We start from the raw sequence: 23,686 nt of genomic DNA, 5'->3' as shown, positions 1-23,686 counted from the left end.
TGGCAGCTCAGGAGGGGCACACGAACACAACTCCATGAAGTAACAAAGGTCCACACTCATATTCTTCAAACCAATGCTACAGGTCTGAGATTTGTCCCTGCAATACAGAAATGTGCCATTTACTCAGAATGAGGTTTAGAAAAATAATGGTTACAAAAATAGACCTATTTTATTCTTCCTGGGGCCACTCACCTACCTACCAAGTACAGGATAAGAACTAGTAATTATACTCTAAGAATTTCAGAGAGTCTTAATCTAGGCCTACTATTCAACACTAGCCACACTGAAAGAAAAAATATTTCTATCAATGTGAAATCTACTTTAATGACAAAGTACACATATAATGAAAAAAAATCTTTAAAAATTTAAAGTTTGTCAGAAAATGTTGATGTTATAAAACCAGGAAGAATGAACAATATATCTAAAAAGAAAGTAGGGCCTTTTATTATAAAAAGTAACCTTTTCAGTGTCAAATCTTACGGTATTTGAAATTCTAATTTTGTGATTATGATTTCTAATGAACAGCCTCAGATACTATTTCAGGTCCCGTTACTTGATTTTATTGAGCCCAAGTGATTCTGATGAGAAAGCAATAAAATGGGAAGGACACAGGATTTAAGGAGTCAGCAGACGTGGGTTCACTGCATATTTTTACCATATAACCCTGAACTCCTTTAAACTCATGCAGGCTCATTTTTTTCAGCTGTAGAATACTGATAAAAAATATTTTATCATTAGCCTGCTGTGAGGCGACTAAATTCACTTATTTAAAAGTGCTTTATGAACACCAAAATGCTATACCATCAGGTGGCTATCAGTCGAGAAGCTACATTTTCCCATGAGTTTATACAATGGACTTGTATTACTGGCAATGAGAGAGAAACTGGGAGGGAGGTCCTGTGGGCACACCACATGAAGAGAACTCTGTCCTCTTTAGTGAGCAGAACTAGCCATCTCCCTGTCTATGAGCCTATATCAACAAAGAACCCTGTGAATAACATGATGCTGCCTATATGGAAATCTCATCATTTTTTTTGGGGGGGGGATACGCTTTCCTTTATTTTGATTCTATAAATTTGGGTAGAGGGACAGACACAAAGATGGAACAAATCACACACTCCTAAAATTCACCTGGAAGGAAAGAAACATCATGGACATAGAATACCCACAGAAAAACAAATCTGGATACTCAGTCCCCACAAATGTTTAAAAACCCAGCTCACTTATATGATTAGCAGAAATATAAATAATATATAAACAGTGTCAAGAGTATGTCAAGAGTGATATACTGATATGAGGCTAGATGGGAAGATGACTTCTATTCCTCCATCTTCAGAAACACAGGAAGCTATTTACATCCACTATAAAAAGGCTGATCTACAATTCACACAACCAACACTCAAGTATTCATTGCCAGTTACAGTGCTATTTGAAGAAGCAGCAGAGATTTGGTTTTCTCACTTTTTATTTTTTTTTTTTTTATTTTTTTTTTTTTTAATTTTTTTTAATTTTTTATTTATTTATGATAGTCACAGAGAGAGAGAGAGAGAGAGAGGCAGAGACACAGGCGGAGGGAGAAGCAGGCTCCATGCACCGGGAGCCTGATGTGGGATTCGATCCCGGGTCTCCAGGATCGCGCCCTGGGCCAAAGGCAGGCGCCAAACCGCTGCGCCACCCAGGGATCCCGGTTTTCTCACTTTTTAAATATTAAATGCCTGGCAGCTTTTGTTAAAGTCACGTGTAATATTTATTAAGTACCTATCATATGCCAGAAACTGTTCTAAGTACTTTAAGTGTATCAATTTATTTAGTTCTCATAATAATCTTAAAAGGTAGGCACTATTATTATCTCTACTTTTTATTTAAGAGGAAACCAAGGCACAGAGAAGTTACAAAGATCACATACCTCAGGAATAAGGCCAGGATCTGAATCCAGGCAGTTTACAACCAGAGCTCAAACCATGAGCTAATAAACTCTACCATCTAATAAAAGAAATAATTAAGCAGAATCTACATTATACTTAGTGCTTTCAAAAAAGCATTTAATAGGGATCTCTGGGTGGCGCAGCGGTTTGGCGCCTGCCTTTGGCCCAGGGCGCGATCCTGGAGACCCAGGATCGAATCCCACATCGGGCTCCCGGTGCATGGAGCCTGCTTCTCCCTCTGCCTGTGTCTCTGCCTCTCTCTCTCTGTGACTATCATAAATAAAAATTAAAAAAAAATATTTAAAAAAAAAGCATTTAATAAAAGTCTACTATTTGCCACATATATGAAAACAAAAGATTTAAAGACACTAGATTTAAAATGAAGTTCATGGGTCAGTCTCCATTTCTTATTTATGTCCTTTGTGCAACTAGAGGTGGAGAAGAAGCAAGGGCCTAGAAAGGTAACTATTACTAACAAAAATAACATTGCTTATGATAACAAGAAGAAAGCTCTCCTGGGAAATATTTGATTAATTTTTTGGAAAATAAGTTCTGGGGAAATTCTCAAAGGACCTCCTCACTATGCAACACTGAATAAAGTCAAATGTCTACTATTTTCAGTGAGGACCGCTTTCCATGGGCAGATGACTTTCAACTCTTAGATATGGAACTAACACAAACTAAAGCAACATCAGGCTTCATCTCAGAAGAAACTGAAATAAAAATTTCTTTAATCTCCTAGTACTGCTCCCAGATTCATTCATATGTGGCTGAAACATATAAGGGTATAACTTTTGCAGTGAATTACCTCTAGAACTAAAAAATAGGATCATTAATCAGTTACCTTTTATTTTATTCATAATTAGTCAGGGACTTTTGCCATTCCAGTTTTTACCACGAGCCTCTTTAAAACAAAGAAAACTTTCTCACTTGTAAGTTCAATGGGTTTTTCCTCAGTCTCATAATCAGCAATGTCTCAATTATAAGAAAATCACGGACCATATCTCTAACCACCTCCATCCTTTCTCTTCAAAATGTGTCAGCTGCCTGCCTCTCTAGAATTTTCCTCTTGATAGAAGCTCCTCACAGCCATCTTTGTATATTTCTCTCCACTATTCCTTCAACTGACTCTCAGTTTTCATACAAGCACATCGGCACCATTTTACATATTTGGTCCTAAATGTTCTTCATATGAAAATCTGTCAACTCAGATCAACTCAGATAGTATGATCAAGATGGTCCATGATTATTATACCTTTATCACTATGGCTCCCTCAGAGGGGACAAGCACAAGACCAACTGACAATATTCTCCAGGACACAAAGCCTTGAGAATTCTCTGGGTTCTGCAGATGTGCTGTATGTAAGGCCTCCTTGGTTTCTGAGGTATGAAGATGGATAATTCCTCAGATGACCTTGGAAGATCTTTCTCAGATCTGCACTTGGGCAGAACCAGAAACTCAATTCTTAGCACTAACAAGATAAGTGATAACCTCTTATCACCCTTGGGTTCCAAAGATAGAAAGATAAAATGGTACTGGGGCCCTTAAAAACTCTTAAAAATGACAAATGTACTAAGCTAGAGAGGGACAGTTTCTATTGTAGTCTTCATAAACAGAATTGATCCCAACCAGTCTCCCTTATGTCCCCCATTTCCCTCTCTCCAGTCTCTTAGGTATCCAAAATTTCATGTTCCTGGGCCAAAGGCTCCAACCAGTCATTCCCCACTCTGTCTCATCACCAACAATAGGATTTTGCAGCCCAGAAGCATTTCTTTTCTTCTTTACCAAGTCTTCTTCATTTGTTAGTTGTCAAAGAACCAGATATGGAGGAAGGAGAGGAATAAGCGACTGACCAAAGCACATTAACCTTAACCTCCAACTGGTAATATGAGAAGAAGTAATTAGGGAAAGATAATTTCTATTGTTCCTTAAACTGCAGTGCCCATTCTCAGGACTGGGGGAACTAAGGGGTGTGTAGCAAGCAAGGTGCCTAGGGTACAAAATGCAGGGAGGCATCATTCTCAAGTGCCAACATTGTATTTGCATGACTCTTAAAGAGAGTGCCTCTTTATATTTTGTGCCCTCATAAGTGCCTCACTTTCCTTATTCTAAAGGCCCTGTGCCATTCTGCCTACAAGTCAAAATGGTTAAGATGGTTCCAAGTGGACAAGAAGGACAAACTTTAGCTGTTCTCAGGCAGTTGCCTACAGAACATGAATTGCTTCTGCCTTCCCTTCTGATTTCCCACTAATTTCTAATTTAGTGTCTGGCTAAATGAAGCCTAAATCCTTGACTGGTGCCTGATCAACTTTCCTAAACAAAAAAGGAAGAAACACTGGTGAGTGACAACACTTTCTGATCCCAGGGCCTCAAAAATCTATTTTGTATTTGTATTATGCATCAATTAGCTATTCCAGAGCTATGGCATACTAGATGCTTGGAAAACCAATGGTGCAGTTATAGGTACACCATGGCTAACCAGGATGCCAGTCCCCTTATATTAGCTCCAGCATCATCACTATCTCCTTTGATTTTTATAGTGGATCAGAGAATAAATAAGTAGCTATATTACCTATCTTAAAACAAAAACACCTTCCTTTTTATCCTACTTCCCCTACCAGCTATCTTCTATGGGAGGATAACTTAACTGCCTTTTCATATTCTCACCTTCCATTCTCTATTGAATTCACTCCTGTCAGGCTCTTACCCCCACTGCTCCACCCAAACCAAGCTCATCCATCATGTTTAGCTCATTGCTAAATCTAAGAATCAATTTTCCACTCACCCCTCCAGATATAATTTCTTCATTTGGCTTCCAGAACACCTGCACTCTCTCTTGCTTTTCCTCCAGCCTCCCTGATATTCTTTCTCAATCTCTTTTCTATGCTTTTTTTAATCTTTGAGAATCCCAAATCTCAATCATAGGTCCTTTACCCTTTTTTTATTTATATTCATTCCCTTGGTGATTTCATTCAACTCGAACATTTCTTGAAATACCATATACTTGACAATTCCCATATATTTCAAGCTCAGATCCCTCTCTGAACTTCAGCCTCATATTCATATGCCTAGTCAACATTGCCATTCCTATGTCCAGTAGATATCTCAAACTCAACATGTCTAAAAGGAACTCCTACCTCCATAAACCGTTGCACTCATACTCTTTCATTGCAGTTCAAAGCAACTAGAATGCATCCTTTCAGTTGCGCAGGCCCAAATGCCTACAGTTATCCTTGACTTTTTTCTCTCATAATCCATATCTATCTGTCAGGAAATCCTGTTAGCTCTATCTCTATCTTCCCTACCATAATTGCTAACCTGAATAACCGCAAGAGCCTCCTAATGAGTCTTTCTGTTTCTACCCTTGTGTTTCCTCTAGCCCCAAATAGGCTATTCTCAACAAGGAAGAAAGAAAGAAAAGAAAAATATTTTATAACAGAGAGACAAGAACTCATATGTATGAAAGACAGATTAAAGCAGTTAGATGCTTATGCCTTTCCAGGCACACCTCATTTTATTGTGCTTTTGCTTTACTGCACTTTGCAGGTCCTTTGTTTGTTTGTTTGTTTCTTCTTCTTCTTCTTCTTTTTTTTTTTTTTACAAATTGAAAGTGTGTGGCAATCCTGCAACAAATAAATATTTTCGCACTATTTTTTTTCAACTTCATTTGCTCATTTTGCATCTCATATTTTAGAAATTCTCACATTTAAATCTTTTTCATTATTATTGTATTTGTTATGGTGATTTGTGATCAAGAATTACCACTCACTGAAAGCTGTGATGAAGGTTAGTATTTTTTAACAAGAAAGCATTTTAAGTTATAGTATGTACGTTGTTTGTTTAGACATAATGCTATAACACACTTAATAGACTATGGTGTAAATATAACTTTTACACGTACTGGGAAACCAGAAAATTCACTTGACTTGCTTTATTGTGATGTTTGCTTTACTGCAATGGTCTGGAACCAAATCTGCCATCTCTCTGAGGTATGCCTATGCCATAAATGCAACGGTTATATGTGCAGGTATGTAAATGCAGGTATATTGATGCAGGTAATATTGACTCAAATACTACAAGGGGGACTGCTGTCTATGATATGGTTATTAAGCTGGGGAACCACTCTTTTTCAAATACTGAATTAAATATGATTTTCCCTAATTTCCATAATAGTTACATTCCTGGAAAATTCATTATATATTAAGACAATGCAAAAATGCTTTGTGTGTATATGTAAAGAGTTATGTTCAGTTGTGGTTTTTCAATAGGGAAACAGTGTGCCATTTTAATATCACTGTGTGGAATTGTCCTGTGCACTGGTGGATGCCTGGCATATCTGTTACCCATTTACTGAATGCCAGTAGCATTCTTTCAATCACTGTGATAACCAACAATGCTCTCACAAATTTCCTAAACACTCCTGAACTACTCTTTCTTAGAAACACTATTAGAAATATAGTCTCTAATGCAACAGAATCTCTTGATTCTGTAGTTTAATCAAAAGAAGCGTGAACAACATACTGAAAAGCACAAAGTGCCATCCATTTTGAGTGTGGAAATTAAACTTAGGAATATTCTGGTATATCCACTGGTTCCTGGCCAGAGAGTCCCCTTGTCCTAACATGTTGGTGAGCCTGGCTTTCTTGTGAGATGGGGATGGGATTATGATAGCCAACAACTATGCATATCAAATTATTACACATAATTTGAAACCTAGGGCGGCTGCTATGTAAATCCATTTTGCAGTAGAAAAAGACGGGGGGACTGTATGTGTACAGCAAAGAACACAGACTGATTAGGAATCAAAAGCTATGGGTTGTAGGAGATGTATCCATCTATTTGACAGATCTTTATCTACTGGCTAGGCACTGGGACCACAAAGATGAGTGGAAGAGTTTCTCCCCTAGAGAAGATGTCTGTCTTAAGGGAGCAAATCAAATCTCTTTTTCTGGCTACCATGAGCAGCAGAATCTCCCACGACACCCTGTACGAGGCGGTGCAGGAGGTCCTCCACAAGAACCAGCACAAGCACTGGAAGTTTCTGGAGACAGTGGAGCTACAGATCAGCCTAAAGAACTATGACCCTCAGAAGGACAAACACTTCTTGGGTACCATCAGGCTTAAGTCCATCCCCCGCCCCAAGTTCTCCGAGTGTGTTTTGGGGGACCAGCAGCACTGTGATGAGGCCAAGGCAATGGATATTCCCCACATGGGCATTGAGGTGCTGAAGAAACTCAACAAGAATAAAAAACTAGTCAGGAAGTTGGCCAAGAAGTATGATGCTTTTTTGGCTTTGGAATTTCTGATCAAGCAGATCCCATGAATCCTGGGTCCAGGCCTGAATAAGGCTGGCAAGTTCCCTTCCTTGCTGACCTACAATGAGAACATGGTGGCCAAAGTGGATGAAGTGAAATCCACCATCAAATTCCAGATGAAGAAGGTGCTATGTCTGGCAGTGGCTGTTGGCCACGTGAAGATGACAGATGATAAGCTCATGTACAACATCCCCTTAGCTGTCAATTTCCTAGTGTCATTGCTCAAGAAAAATTGGCAGACTGTCCCAGCACCTTTACTAAGACACAGTTTAATAAATCCTAGTGCTACAATCAGTCAATCAATCAATCAATCAAAGGAGCAAATCAGTTTCTAACTGGGTCTTGGTTTCTTCTAGCTCAAATCTGAGTGTTCAAAGTAATTTCCAAGTAAAAAATGAAAACTATATATATGTGTATATATATATATATATATATATATATATATATATATATATATATATATGCTATGGTGTAGTACAGGGAGAAAACAAAATGAAGCAGGCAAGATGGTACTAGAACTAAGACAGTCACTCATATGACACTATTTTACTTTTCACCTGAGGATATAAATATTACTATATGAAATTACTATTTTGTTAACAGTAAAATCATTATTTATATTTCTACTTCTTGTATAATAAAAAGATGGAGTATACATTCAAACAATTCTTGGAAGCAAAATGGAACAGAAATGGCAGTTAATATCAGCATGTTTTTTCTGAAAGCATTATTTGCTGTACAAAAAAAAGCAATTTTTAATTATTTCATCCCTCACACAATTCATTTTGACAAGGCAAAATTTGCAAAGAATTTGCACAGTAAAATTGTTTGGTGGCCATCGAACAGCTCGCAGGAGAAAATGTTAACAAAATGAATGGAATGTTAAATCAACTGGCTGGAAACAGTATATATAGCTTTTATGTTATCTATATATATCTAATTTTTTAAGTGGGAACATCTTAAAGTAGCAATATCCTTTTGAAGAATGAGAATATGTTAAATATTTAATTTCTTGAGACTACAGAGAAACTATCAAGAATAAAGAATGTGAGTAATTTTTCTCCTTACAGAGGTATCTGAAGTTTAGGTTGCTCCAAGTCATTAACACTTCTACTTCTCCAACTAGAACTTTATCTGCTTATAATTTTGATCCTTTCAATACAATAAAACCCAGAGCCCCAGAAAAGGTTGCTTATATCAATTAGAATAAGAATCCTGTTTTTTAAATTAGTCCTCTCCTTCCCATCCACATTCATATTCACACCTACTTGTACTTGTTAAGATCCAAACAAATCATGCTTCTTATGTGCCTTTCTAGGCTTTGCATATGCTATTTCCCAGTCCATTTTCAAAGACTTTCTCCCTACTCCCTAAATACCTATTCACCTTTAAGCACTTAAATGGTATCCAGGAGCAGTCTTCCTTAACCTCTGCACAATCTTCCCCATGCTCCCATCACACCTTCATTCCACTACTGCATAATTTATGACAGGACTAAAATCATTTACTACCTGTCTGTCCCTCATAGACTCTCTGTAAGCCTGAAGACTGGGCAATACTAGGTCTGAACACAGATTTGCTAATGAGAAAACAGCTATGGAAGATAATGGTGAAAATGCTGTGGTCATTTTGCAAAAGACTCAAAACTTGAGGTCTATTACTTCCTCCAGTTTTGTGTTTTAAAAAATTTATTTAGGGCAGCCCCAGTGGCTCAGCAGTTTGGTGCTGCCTTTGGCCCAGGGCCTGATCCTGGAGACCCGGGGTCGAGAAACCAGGTCGGGCTCCCTGCATGGAGACTGCTTCTCCCTCTGCCTCTCTCTCTCTGTCTCTCATGAATAAATAAGTAAAATCTTTAAAAAATAAAAAATAAAAATAAAAATTTATTTATAAATCATAAGAAAATTAAATTTGGTATGTATATTACCAATTATTCTATTAATTTTCAAGGTTACAGCTAGATAGTTTTTCCTAAGAAAGAAATGCATCTCTGTAGCTGATGTACAAAACAAAGGCCTTTGATTCACAGTCTTTTTTTTTTTAATTATTTATTTATTTATTCATGAAATACACAGAGAGACAGAGAGGCAGAGACACAGGCAGAGGGAGAAGCAGGCTCCAGGCAGGGAAGCTGACGTGGGACTCGATCCTGGGTCTCCAGGAACAGGTCCTGGGCTTCTGAAGGCAGTGCTAAACTGCTGAGCCACCTGGGCTGCCCACACACACAGTCTATTAAATGCATAAACATTCATATTTGAAATATTTAAGAACAAATCTTCCTATTTAGACTATGCATCATCCAAAAAAATAGGAAAACACAAAGGAAGAAAAACATACCAGAGGAGAATTTATAGGAAAAGCAGTTGTGGTTCCTGAACACTACAATTCATGCCTTTTGATGTTAAAAAAAAAAGTGCTTAATTGAAGCAATACAGACCAACTCTCCTGTGAGAGGAACTGACGAACACCTGTGTAGTTCGTTATGACTACCACCTACAATGTCCAACCAAATGCAATATAAAGATACATTAAGGAGGTGTGAGAAGTAAGTCCATAACACAGTTATACACAAAACTTATCCATCGGGACAGCTAAGGTAATTTGCAGAGATGGAGAGGGGAATTAACAGGTGTCTAATTTTCACATATATAATGTGTTTTATGAGATCACAATTTCATTTAACCTTTACAGCCACCCTTTGAGCTAGTTACTGTTAACTTCAATTTAATGAGTAAGGAACTAAAACTCAAAAAGATGAATGTGTCCTTACTTGTCCTATATCCTCACTGTCTCACTCAATGACAATGACCTGTGTTCCCTAAGCATGAACCACAAATAAGGCACTATGGGTATAACCCTGAGTGACCATTCATCCTGTTTGCCTAGAATAGCAACTGTTCACATTGTTATCCCAGTGTAAGATGTTTCACTCTCCAAAGTATTTACTTTGAACAATTACATAGTTTCCATAGTATGGAAGAATGAAGGTCAGCTAATATAAAAGTATATCTAGCCAAAGTCTGTAACAAAATTGAAGCATTCAGGAAAGCACCACTCTTTTAATAAAAATGATGATAATTAGCATATACTGAACTTTGTACATGCTAAGACCATTACATGTACAGTTGACTCCCTGAGGTTTGAACTGTGTGGGTCTACTTTTTATGTGTATTTATTTCAATAAATACAGTACAGTAAATGTATTTTCTCTTCCTCATGATTTTAACATTTTCTTTTCTCTAGGTTACTTATTGTATGAACACAGTATATAATACATATAACATACAAAATATTTGTTAACTGTTTGTTATTGATAAGGCTTCCAGTCAACAATAGGCTATTAGTAAAGTTTTTGGGGAGTCAGAAGTTACATGTAGATTTTCAACTGCATGGAGGTCAGCACCTTTAACCACAGCACATTAAGAGTCAGGTGTATAATTTAATCTTACCTAACATCTGAGTAAGAAAACTGGAGTTTAGAGACTAAGCAGTCAAGTTCACACAATCAATAACAGGATAAACTGACTTGCACCCTGACTGATGAGTCCAGATGATACATGGCAGTTTTTGACAGCTTCTGGAGACATCATGGAAGGAAGGGATAAGGATGAAGCCAGAGTCTAGAAAGACTTATCAAGGTTGCCCTTCCTGCAATATGAGTCTCTTTCCTCTAAGTTCCAGGTCTTTGGTTGGTTCTACTTAATGGTGTGTGTGTGTGTGTGTGTGTGTGTGTGTGTGTGTGTGTGTGTGTTGTGTTTTCACAGAAACCACTGAGAGAAAAGTTTAATCCTAGGCAAAATGAAGACTATCCAGAGAGGCAAGTCAAAGACCGATGAGGGGATGCTTGCTGGAGGCAAAAAGATTCTAGACTTAGCAAGGTCATGAAGAGACTTTCATAAGCTTTGAAACTGGAGGTTTAAGACTAGTTTCCCTAAATTTCTAAGGAGTTGAATATACTCTGGTTGAAATGTGGGAGAAAGGAAGAGTGAAAGAGGAAAGAGAGAGTGTGTAAGTTCAAGAGTTGCTATAACATAGTATCACTTGGCAATAAAAACTGTGTTTCCTATCTGGTATGAACCTTCTTACTTGGTGAGGCTATATATTCCCTAAGGGCAGAAAATATGGACTCCATCCTATTCTACTTTTATGACTTCCATGAGGTCCACTTTAGATAAAAGAAATTGCCTTTGTAAAATCAGAAGGAATGTTATAGTATCATTACTACTTCAGTATTATCTTAGTAGCATATAAGAACAAAAATTGATTTTGTATTTTGGCCCTGTCTTTTTTTTTTTTCAAAGATTTTATTTATTTATTCATGAGAGACACAGAGACAGAGAGAGAGAGAGAGAGAGAGAGAGAGGGAGAAGCAGGCTCCATGCAGGGAACCTGACGTGGGACTCAATCCCGGGTCTCCAGGATCATACCCTGGGCTGAAGCCGGCTCTAAACTGCTGAGCTACCCAGGCTGCCCAGCCCTGTTTCCCCCCCCCCCGCCTTTTTTTTTTGTATTCTCCCTACCACATTCAGGTGGATAGGAGATATAGGCACAATTCAATTTATAGGGACAGAAACCAGGTCACAGAAAATGATAGTCACTGGTGCAATCAGGAGTAGACTCAATCATAGACTCATGCATATTAAGTAATTACATACTATCATTGTTTTTATATACAAATTCAGCCAAATGGAATAAATATTCACTGAATTCCCACCAATTCAGCATGCGGTTTGATAATCGTATCTGCCTTTAAGATTATCCTGGTGATTAAAGGAGTGAACCTGTAAAGAATCTTGTGTAATACACATACACACACAACTATTGTTGTAAGTTTAAAAAGGTATAAATATATGTTGTAGGTACACATTTTCTGCAAAGATATCCAAGAAACTGTTAAAAACAGTTACCTTTAAGTACAGGAAATACAAAGAGGAAGAAGGTAATCTTGTTTTTCACTTTATACCTTCGTGTACCTTTTAAACTTAATTGTATTACTTTTTTCTTAAATGAGCAATTTTTTTTAAAGATTTTATTTATTTATTCATGAGAGACACAGAGAGAGAGAGAGAGAGAGAGAGAGAGAGAGAGGCAGAGACACAGGCAGAGGGAGAAGCAGGCCCCACGCCAGGAGCCCGACGTGGGACTCGATCCCAGGCCTCCAGGATCACACCCTGGGCTGAAGGCGGCGCTAAACCGCTGAGCCACTCGGGATGCCCGAGCAATTGTTTTAAATATATAAGGACTGATGCTTTGCTAAAAAGCTCTTTTCTAGAATTTCAGAAAAACAGAAGTTATCAGATATGTCAGAAAAGCTACTTTTAGAATCAAGCATGGTCTCAGGAGAAAATTAAACAAATCTAAAAAATCTGAAAACTATTATGACAATGTAAAATCAAATTTTATTTAAACTTCAAGGTGGTTCATCTGTCATTAAGTGAAACTCTTTAACAACATGCTTCCTGTTGCTGGAAACTGGCCACCACGCTCACCTCATGGATATGTGCCTTGTGATGAGACAGGTTCAATGCTATGCCAGGACCTTTTCAGGGCCTTAGGCACCAAAGGCCAAAGTTTTTTCTTAGTCACGAAGGAGAGGTGGTACCTGCAAATCCGTAATTATTGGAAAAAACAAGTCGACTGTTAAAAGCTGTATTCAGGAAGTACAGCACAAAAAAATTAAACAAAGTTAATACTTAAGGCTTCAGAGGCACAGCATCTCACACTAGGTATACTTCCTAAGAACTATTAAGTTCCTTGCCCAGGAACTTAAAAAAAAGTCCCCATGACCTTGCTAAGTCTTACATTTTGTTGTGAACAAAACAGTAGAGTCAATGGGGACGGGGAGAGAAAGAGAAATAATCAAATGGCTACAGAATTAAAATAACTGTCTTAATTCTCCCACTTAATCCATAAAAACTTCAGTAAGTTTGATTCAACATCATTGGCAATCAATATTTGAACATTTAAATTGCTATGGCACTTGATACATAGGCATGGGGGAAAGGGCTAAGAATTAAACAGCAACACACTGCTTTTTCTTATTCTCAGGGATCTTGGGCCCCACACTCCCAGGAGGCATAATTACCAGATGCACAGGTATATACCACAGTCTAATACGAATGCTAGTCGCAAGTCTGTTCAGCCTTAACCAGAGACTCTGATGATTCTCTCGTTATTTAATTCTGTATATAGCCCATCTCAATAAATGTTTTTACAATAATTTTTTAAGAAGATATATAATGAAATCCTAGACTTTTGATCAACATTAGATTTTTAGAAAACTAAATCTATTTTTATATTTCTGATTATAAATGTGTTTTAGAGGATCTATAATAATAATTCTTATTATTTTGCTCTATGACTTGGAGATAACCATCATTAACACTTTGCATATTGCCTCATTTATTTATTTTCTATGTAAATACACTTAAAAATACAAGGTTATAGTTTATATCTATCCTGACATTGTTACTTTTTAGGTTACTATCATTTTTCCATTTCATTAAATAGTAAAAAAAAAATTATCTATAAATAAGCAGATAGGTAGTTAGGTAGATTCCATTACTGGCTGCTACACGGTCTACCCTGTAGTTGCAATATATGAGCATTCTGATCTATCTTCTCTCACAGCCAACATTATCAATTACAACCATCTATGTTACATTTTACACAAAGGTCACTTATATATGTCTTATGCACATTTTTGAATCCTTAGTGATATGATAAACCAAATATGACATTCCTTTATTAAGCACTAAGCCTGAACAAATCTTTAGGGCTATATCTGTTTGTATTCTTTTTAAAACAATTTACTGAGAACAATCATCTAATTTTTAAATTAAATAATGATTATTACTGATTTGAACTAACTATATATGGTATTAACTATTTTTCTCTATGTATCTATCACAGGGAGAGATAATAAATATTTTTCCTCAAGTGATTGTTGCCTATTTGTGACCTGACATTTGTGAAATTTTTTAAAATTTAATTATATATATGAATTTTTCTCTTTTTAACCTTTGCTTTTATATTTTAATTCATCCTTCCCCAAGTCCAAGATACATTATACATTATCTTCTAATATATTTATTATTGTATTTTTCTATTCATTATGTGTAATGACATTCTTACCAACACAACATTCTTGACTTTCTATTCTGTTCCAAGTATTTTATCAACATTATACTATTTTTTTTTAAGATTTTATTTATTTGAGAGAGCAGGAGCAGGGAGGAGAGACAGAGGCAGACTGCCCACTAAGCAGGGAGCCTGATGTGGGGCTGGATCTCAGGACTCCAGGATCATGACCTTTGAAGGCAGACGCTCAACCCACTGAGCCATACAGGCGCCCTGACATCATATTATTTTTAGTTAATATGTATCATTATAAGTTCTCCATTATTCTTTATGTAAACATCTCTTGGCTCTTATTTATTCTATAAAAATGAAATTTAGAATCACTGACCTATGAAAAATTCTGAGATTTTGATTAGAATTACATTAAATATACAAATATGAAGACATGAGAAATAATAAACTGCCTCGCTATCTAGAATCACTGGGTCTCTGCATCTTCAGAATGGAGTTTAAGAGTTTCCTGCCCATGGGCCATTCACATTTCTTACAGAGTTTAATCCTCAGCATAAATTTTTATTGCTACTAGGAATGGACTCTTTGTTTTTTAATTTTTGAACTATTACTACTATGTAAACCATGATATTTACATTACAGTGGAATTTTACTATACTAGTTTAAGTATTCTGGGCATTTTTATTATCTGCAAATAATTTTGTTCTTTCCAATAGTTCTCTATCTTTTTCTGTTCTTAATACAGTGGCTGGATATTTCAGAGTTAATTTAGATAAGTAGTGATGACAGCAAGTATGATGCTAATTCTAATAGGAGATAAAATTCTAGGGTTTCACCATTATTAGTATTTTGGCTATCGACAGCTTGATTCCTAATTTGTGGACACTTCCCATAAAATATTGATAGTAAAGATCTTTAAACAGTGAGATAATAGGTGATTATATTTTCCTTCAATTTTTGTTGATTTATATTTTCTAAAAAAATTATCCATTTGATTAAGAGTCTCATACATATGTAGAAAAGTGTCTACAAAAGTATTACCATTTGTATCTACAGAAGTTATATCCAATAACTGCTAATTTTGTCTTTTATTTATACTGTTAGACTAGACACAAACTCTTCCAATTTATTTTCCAAGTTTCCTAAAATGAATGGACACACACCTTTATCTCCTTATTTCTCTTAATATTTCTTGTTTAAGGAGAAATGTTTTTAACTCCAAATTACCTTGATTAGTAATCAGTATCTTTCAGAAAGCAAGAGTGAAGCAAACCCTAAAAGTTTTGTTATTAGAAACATTCTACTCTCCTTTGTGAAAGAGAGCATAATCTAAAAATAATGCTGATATAAATTTCTCAAAGTAAACGTACTCTAATTTAAATGATACCTCTCCTTTTTATTCAAATACATTCATGCTTAAGTAAAAGATGCCATAAAATAAATATATTAACAATTTGATATTAGGAAAATCCTAACATTCCCAGATCAGAGTTCCATGTAAACCAGATTCCAATACTCTTAGTATAAAAACTTGCATGTTAACAAATGTATATGGCAATGTGTTCAAATCCTTATCAAATTCTTTTTTTCATATTTTATTAAGTAACCATTAGACTGAACCTATCTTTTCATCTGAAATAGTTAATTTGAGATACATTATCAGAAAATGCCAGTTTCAAATATAAACAGCTAACTTTTCATTTTTACTCTACCAGGGAAATTTCAAAGTGCTAAATAATACAAGCTGCTACTCATCTGCTAAAAACAGAAATGAAATAATTAGATCATGATGGCTCCTTTCTCAGAGGGGGAAAAAAAAAAGATGAATGCAACTGGAATGTTTATTGTCACTGAAATTCTTCAGGCCTGGATTCCAAGTATGGGTTTGATGCAGGTTACTATGACAACTTAAATTACAGAAACTGTCCCCTCTTCTACTAAGTTTTTTTTGCCAAGAGATCATTTCGAGTCTCCTAAAATCTGTGTGCATGAATTACCTATAATAACAATAAATATTTCTTTGTAAGTTTTATTTAGAAATGCTCCCATCTAAACCATTAAAACTAAGCATAAACATGTAAGAAATAAATCCCACAAATCTACATGTGGCAGAAAATCTAACCTGAAAACACGAACATACACACACACAGCTTAAAATATAAAATGTTGAGAGTATTTTGAAACTACTTCCCACTACCTGAAGCACAATATACTACCATCATAAGCTTCATTACAGAACTACGGGAAATTACTTACAAGGCAGTTTGGGAAAAAGATTATAGAGCTTAGTCCTGTTTATCATTTTTTCCCCTCTCTTAAATGCCTCTTACAGGAAGGCACCAGAAAACGGGGATGGGAGAAGAATGCAGTCCTATTCTGAATAGAAGAGAAGTAAATAAATAATATGTAAAATCTTATTTTGTTTTATGTAATTTTTTTTTACATAAAATGGAGCTTGAAAGTTCTCACATAGCCTCAAATTTACAAACTTAAAAAAAAAAAAGATGCCTTGTAATAAGTAAAATGTGAATTATTCTCTATCATTCCCTAAAAGAATAATGGCTCAGGAAAAACTGCATCATTGTGGAGAAATTTAGTAGAAATATTCTGATTGTAAGACATTAAGCATTTAAAGTTGCTCCATAAAAAAAATAATAATAATAAAATTAAGGTACTTTCACAGTGTAGCAATACTGAGAATTCAAAGCTAGTTTTGTTGCAACAAAGTTAACATGCCTAAAATTATATGCTTCATTTCAAAAAACTTTAGGGAACTCAGATACCCTCTCTTTCAATGACTAAAACGGGTTAGTTCAGTAACTAGCAAGAGCGAAACAGTTTTATGTATGGTTATACCACACCCAGGAACTGTTCATTTATTTAAAACAGACAAAACTTCATTTAAAAAAGGAAAGCAAGGTAGTATGCTAAGGGAGTCTCTTTGCACTTGAAGTCAAGAACCAAAGGCTGATAATTTTTAGTATACTAAACATTTGAGAAGAAACAGCAAAAAATTAACTCTGTTAGCAACAAACTCTAGGCAGCTCCCACATCTCCTACCTGTATGAGGAGAAAACTAGCAGTGTTCTAAAAGAAACAAAAAAATTGAAACATTCAAACCCAAATGTGCACAATCTCTAAACATTAAATCTGAACCCACAATTCCTCTTGGTGTAACTTTTACATAAACCCTCCTAAATAGAAAATAATGTAATGAAAGAAAAATTTACAGAATAGCTTTACCAGTGATGAAAGCTAAATCTAAAATTTCAGTGATGACACAATTATGGAGAGAACTATAGTAAGTGGGACTACATAATACATTTGTTCCTTACTTTTCTTCTTTAGACTATAGTACAAATAGCAGGGCTTAACTAGAATTTTTCAGCTCTTACACGGATATAACAAAATTGCTCTATTAGAATCAGACTTCTGCTTTCAATCCATGTATTTTTGCTAATGCCACAAGCAATGCAACAGAGTCTTGAACCAGTGAGGATATAGACTTCTGGTTTTAGGAATCCATTTCCCTCCACATAGTTTAGTAATTACCACAAGGCTCTATGGTTACACTTTTTATTTCAAGAGGGAATTTATTTATGAAAGACCTTCAAAAATCATCATTGAGGCAAAAATGTAAGCACATAACTTTTGCAAATGAGGGACTAAGGAATTTACAAGACAGTGTGCTGGTTGGTGCCCGTAAGAGTTTATTCACCTGTGAAATGTGAACAGTTTATTCACAAGTGATTCACATGCTAAAAACAAGGTCAAATTATTTTCCGAGACCAAGGAGTCATTTTAATGTTCAAGAGAGGATACACATCAAGCATACAAAAAGCAAGTGAAAATTAATTTTGTTGTATATTCCCACCTCAAGAGACTTTGTAACCTCCTTTACTTAATGAAGTCAATTGCACTACTTATGGTGTAGAAGCTCAAACTAAAAGCTATTTCAGACTTATCAAGACCTTCTAACCTTTACTTAGAAATACTTTTCTGCTTTAAAAGATGCTGCTATCCAATGATTGATGAATGGATACGGCATATACCTCATGCCTTCTTTATCTGTATTTATATAATTTTATATATAAATTTATATATATACATACATAAAATATACACAAAGCAGTATAAATATATATAAATACACACACACACACTAGAATATTTAGAATATTATTTAGTCACAAAAAAGAATGAAATCTTGCCAATTTGCAATGGCATGGATGGAGCTACAGAGTATAGTGCTAAGTGAAATAAGCAGTCCTAGAAAAATAAATACCCTATGATTTTACTCATATGTGGGACTGAAGAAACAAAATACACAAAGGGGATAAAATAAGGGAGAGAGAGGGACAAAGCAAGAAACACACTCTTAATTATAGAGAACAAACTGATGGTTACCAGAGGAGAGGGGTGTAGGGATGGTTTAAATAGGTGATAGGGATTAAGGAGTGTGCTTGTTCTGAAAAGCACAGAATGATGTATGGAAGTGTTGAATTGCTATATTGCATCCAGAAATGAATGTAACACTGTATACCAACTGGAATTAAAATTAAAACTTACACCTTAAATAAATAAATAAGCTAATTAATTTTTTTAAAAAGGCTGCCAATTTAAAGTACAAGTAGAGTAATGCTCAGGACACCTAAGAGTGGTGACATATTAATTTGCAAAGATTTGCTTCAGACTTCAGATTTGAAATATAAAGCATGTTTCATAATGCTATTAGTGTCAACCCAAATTTGAACCTAAGGTTTATATTACACTGGCAAAGGATACTATTGCTAATTAAACTTTAGCCTTATCTAAATATAGGCCTTATAAATGGTGATTCTTAAGAGTTGACCGGTGAATACAACCTTTGAAAATTCTCCAAAATTTTCAAGTTGTTTTTAAAATGTCACTTTAAATGATACTCTTCTAGGATATATGCAAGGAGTACAAATTTTCAGACTCACCTTACCACATGCTGGAGTCCCCAAGTGGGAGGAGTGCTGAGGTAGTCTTGAGGAAGAGTAGAGCACCAGACACGTATTCTAGGAAGAGCTATACAGGCACCTGAAAAGGTACACAGTGTTCTCTTACAGTCCTGGCTAATTTTTATCTTAAAAATGCTAAACCACCCCCACTTTAACTTATAATCATCAAAGAGCAAAATACATATGCTTTAGCTTCAAAAGTTTTCCCAAGAAGAATTTTTCCTCCCCTCTCTGACCTTCCCCCTCAGTCATCTAAACTGCCATACTTGTGGGGTGGGTTTGTTTTCTGTTTGGTTTCAATTAGCATTTTTGTGCCATTGAAAAAAGGAATCTCAGTTGTTTCTGAAAAAATTTGTTTGATGGGCCCATGGTGTTCTAGGAAAGACTATGTGCCTTCTTTTTCTCCTGACCAAAGCTTCCTGCAAGACCACAGTAATTTCTTGAAAGCAGTTGAGCAGTTAGACGTTTGGAAAACTGCCTAAAGCCAGGGCCTAAAAGTGACGTTGAAGGAGAGATCTCAGGTTTTCAGTCTTCAAAAATAAAAACCAAAACATGCCACACTTTTCTTTGGTGAGTATAAATTATTACCACTAGCTAACCCCAGAAAGAGCATAACTTGGCACCAGTTCTCTTGACCATTCTATTGCCTAATGCTGTGAGAATGTGAAACTCTGCCATTAGTTATAAAGAAAGCCTAAGAAAGAAATCTTGGCCGCAAGGCGGGAATTGACGCAATTCAGATGTCTGCCCCATTCAGACTATGCCCTTAACAGATGTTTCTGCATTTATTTATAGAAAGGTTTACTTTAGTAACAAGACTATCTTCCATCATCTACTTTTTTTTTTTTTGCACACCAAGACGCTTTTATTATCAATAAAAAAAGGCATCAAAAAACTTAAAATCCTTAACATCTTAATATGAAATATCAAATTATACAGTTCAGAAAGAACCCAAATCTGATGCAAGGTATCAGAAAACATATAAATTTCAAACACAACTGAGGAAGGGGTAAGTTACCTCAAAATTTCCCCTTCCATAGCTGGACTTCCCCTATAAGGCTACTATACCTCTGAATGGAGACAGTGTCTCTCAGTCTGGTTAACAGACTAATATTTCATATAACTTAATAGTTGTGTAAAAATAACCATTTCTGGATTATTTTTTACATAGTGTTATTGCTGCAGTGCAAAGATACATTAGTGTATGCTCCAAGTTGTAAAAGAGAGAGAGAGCAGCATTCACACTAAAATTATTTCTCATGAAGGGGATCCCTGGGTGGCTCAGCGGTTTAGCGCCTGCCTTCAGCCCAGGGCGTGGTCCTGGAGTCCCAGGATCGAGTCCCACATCAGGCTCCCAGCATGGAGCCTGCTTCTCCCTCTGCCTATGTCTCTGCCTCTCTCTCTCTCTCTCTGTCTCCCATGAAAAAATAAATAAAATCTTAAAAAATATATATTTCTCATGAAAATAAATAATCCATAAGCGAACTAGATATCACAGAATTCCTGTTTCATCATTTTATGTCAGATGGGTTAGAGTTCAACTAGACCTATCTACCTCCTAAAGAAGCTAAAAGAAAGGCACATATTTAAGGCTCATGTGTCTTGGTAAAATAAAAGAGCCTGTCCATGGAGCATATCATCCCAAAAGCAAGAAGAGTCAGCCCTGTTGGGAGAGAGCACTGGAAGATGAATTAAAAACCATGTGAGAATGGCTAAATAGACTAAGCACCCTAATTCTCACCCATGGGCCTAGAAGCTATCTGGAATCTAGCCTGTTTGGCAAAGGGATACTTATTTATTTAAATAAAAAAATTTCACTTCTTACCCATCTTTTCTTCTTTAAAGCCTCATCTTTCTTTTCAGTTTTGTTTTGAAAAAATCTTTTGAAAGTGGGAAGTGGGAACTTGAGAAGGAGTTTCTAAAACTGATATAATAATTATCTTCTTTTATCCATAAAATAAGGTTATCAATACTAGAGCCAAACATTTAAAGGCTAAGAAGATTATTGTGCCTATTTCCTCATGTGTAATTAAAAAATGATACTTGGGCAGCCCGGGTGGCTCAGCGCTTTAGCACCACCTTTAGCACAGGGCATGATCCTGGAGACCCGGGATCAAGTCCCCCATCAGACTCCCTGTATGGAGCCTGCTTCTCCCTCTCTTTCTCTGTGTCTCTCATGAGTAAATAAATAAAATCTTAAAAAAATAAAATAAGAAATGATACATATATGCTAACATTAAAATCTCTTTTTAGATTTTTATAATTGCAAAGTTCTGGATGAGTCAAGGTTCTTCGGAATGGGATGGAAGTGTCCTGGGAATGTGCTTGGGATGCCTGTGATAAATGCCAAAACTGACAAGAAGCAAGGGTCTCAGACCCTTGTATACTTGTATTCACCTCTCTAAGTCTCCTGTGAGGCTTTAATCCTCTCTCTACTGATTACTATAACCATCCTAACTATTCAACCCATTACCCAAACCACTTAAACAGAAACACACACAAAGAGACCAAATCCTATCATTCTACTGTTTTTAAAAGCTTCCACAAAAAAAGTTCAAATTTCTTTTGTTTTGCCTGTAACTGTGGTGACAGTATTTTCCTAACCACAAATATGGACATAAGATCTAGCAACTGTGAGTGGTCATGAAGGCAGTAAGAGATTTGTGATTTAAACTGAGATAATCTCAGAAAATTTACAATGTACCTGAGACTCTTCACATCCTTACAGGCTACCGTCTAAACTCATTTCTAGTCATTCCCTTGAAGCTACCACATGACATGCTCCAGCCCCAACCTCACTGCTCTAGCTCTAGTTTATGCTGGCGTATCATTCCTGGGTTCCACCAACTTTCTGTGCTGATCAAACTCCAATTTACCTTCCAAGAGACAACCAAATGTCTTCCAACCCCAGGAAACCTTTCCTCATCCAAACTGATCCCAAGAATTCTCAAGTGGTGGGCTAATAGGACTCTCTGGTACTGTTTCCAAAATCCCCACAATGCTATAAGGAAGGTAAGCTATAAAAAGGGAATAATCAGAAATGAAAACTAAAGAATAGAAAGGTTAAATAAGTGGTCCAAGATCATACAGCTAATAAATAAGGGAGCCAGAATTGAACTCAGGCAAAATGACCTCAGAGCCCATGTTCTTGAATACTGACCTCATCATCTCCAGATATACCTCTGTTATAATACTTGGCATAATTATAATGAAATATTTGCCTTTCCTTGAGGGTAGAGAAATCTTGTATTGCTGTCTATATTCACGTTGCCTAGCACATAAAAGGTGCTCAGTAAATGTCTGTTGAGGGCTTGATGAATTCAGAGTTTTATGGAATGGCAACAGGTTATTCAGTGATGCTAAGCTTATCATCAGTGAAAGTCCTACCAAGTTAAATGATTTCTTTTACCCAGAATTCTCCTATGACCATATGTCTGAAAAAGAGATCTGTATTATGGAAGCAACTGAAATGTACCAATAATCAACGTATACCAACATGTGTCATTAGGTGTAAAAGATATAAAAATTGAAAACCTCTATACTCCAATAATTATATTATTTTTGATAAAATTAAAATTTAGGTTATTTGAACATTCACTGGGCCCTTGCACGTATTAGATTAGACATTCTAGTTTGGTAGCCAGCCTCCAAGATAGTTCCCAAAGATCCTTGCTTCCTGGTCTTCACACCTTTGTGTATTCTCTTCCCACTATGAGCAGAGTTAACTTGTACAGCCAGAAGGATTATCATGGAAATGATGTATGACTTCCAGGCTAGGTCATAAGACAATGCAGCTTCTATCCTGCTCTCTGTTCGTGTTACACAGATGGTCAAATAGCCCTTAGGAGAGGTCCACATGGTAAGAAACAGGCATCCTGCCAACAACCAGTTCAAATTTGCCAGGCATGTGAGCAAATCACCTTGGAGGTGGATCTTCCAGCCCCAGTCAAGCTTTCATATAGACTACTTGTAACATGGGATGACATCTGGACTTCAATCTTATGTAAGATTCTGAGCCAGAGCCACCCTTCTATGACATTCCTGGATTCCTGATCCAAAGAAACTAGGTGAAATAAAACAAAACAAAACATTTATTGTTGTATGTCCTTAGATTAAATATATTCTAGGCCTAGGCTCAGGGCAATTTATACTGCAGCAAGAGATAACTAATATATATATCTATTGTCACTTACAAAGCCTTTATTTAACTTAGTTTATAAGGATACAAAATAGAAGTTACTGATGCAAATTCCTATACATTGAACAAAACCAAAATAGAATAAGAACAACTTCAGAGTAAAATAAATTCCAGTTTTCAAAAGATGTTGCCTCTTTCTTTTTTTCTTCTTTCCTTCTTTTCTTTTTTCTTTC

The 23,686-nt window shown here is 36.1% G+C and overlaps 1 protein-coding gene and 1 pseudogene across 4 annotated transcripts in view; one reads left to right on the top strand and one right to left on the bottom strand.

Moving 5' to 3' along the window:
* RASSF8 (Ras association domain family member 8) overlaps positions 1-23,686 on the bottom strand; it is a 117,873-nt gene that overhangs the window by 59,532 nt on the left and 34,655 nt on the right. For 2 of the 4 annotated variants that reach the window (XM_041735900.1, XM_041735899.1), the window contains exon 2: positions 19,295-19,394. The exons of 1 other annotated variant lie outside the window; for it this stretch is intronic. The gene's annotated coding sequence lies outside the window, so the exon portion shown is untranslated. Of the gene's footprint in view, positions 1-12,727; positions 12,841-19,294; positions 19,395-23,686 lie in introns of all 4 variants that reach the window. One more of the 4 variants, XM_041735901.1, reaches the window with a different exon arrangement.
* Positions 4,628-7,576, top strand: LOC121480154 (annotated as a pseudogene).

The sequence above is a fragment of the Vulpes lagopus genome, chromosome 21, assembly GCF_018345385.1.
Source record: "Vulpes lagopus strain Blue_001 chromosome 21, ASM1834538v1, whole genome shotgun sequence".
Classification (NCBI taxonomy): domain Eukaryota; kingdom Metazoa; phylum Chordata; class Mammalia; order Carnivora; family Canidae; genus Vulpes; species Vulpes lagopus.
This window is presented reverse-complemented; position numbering and strand designations above follow the sequence as displayed.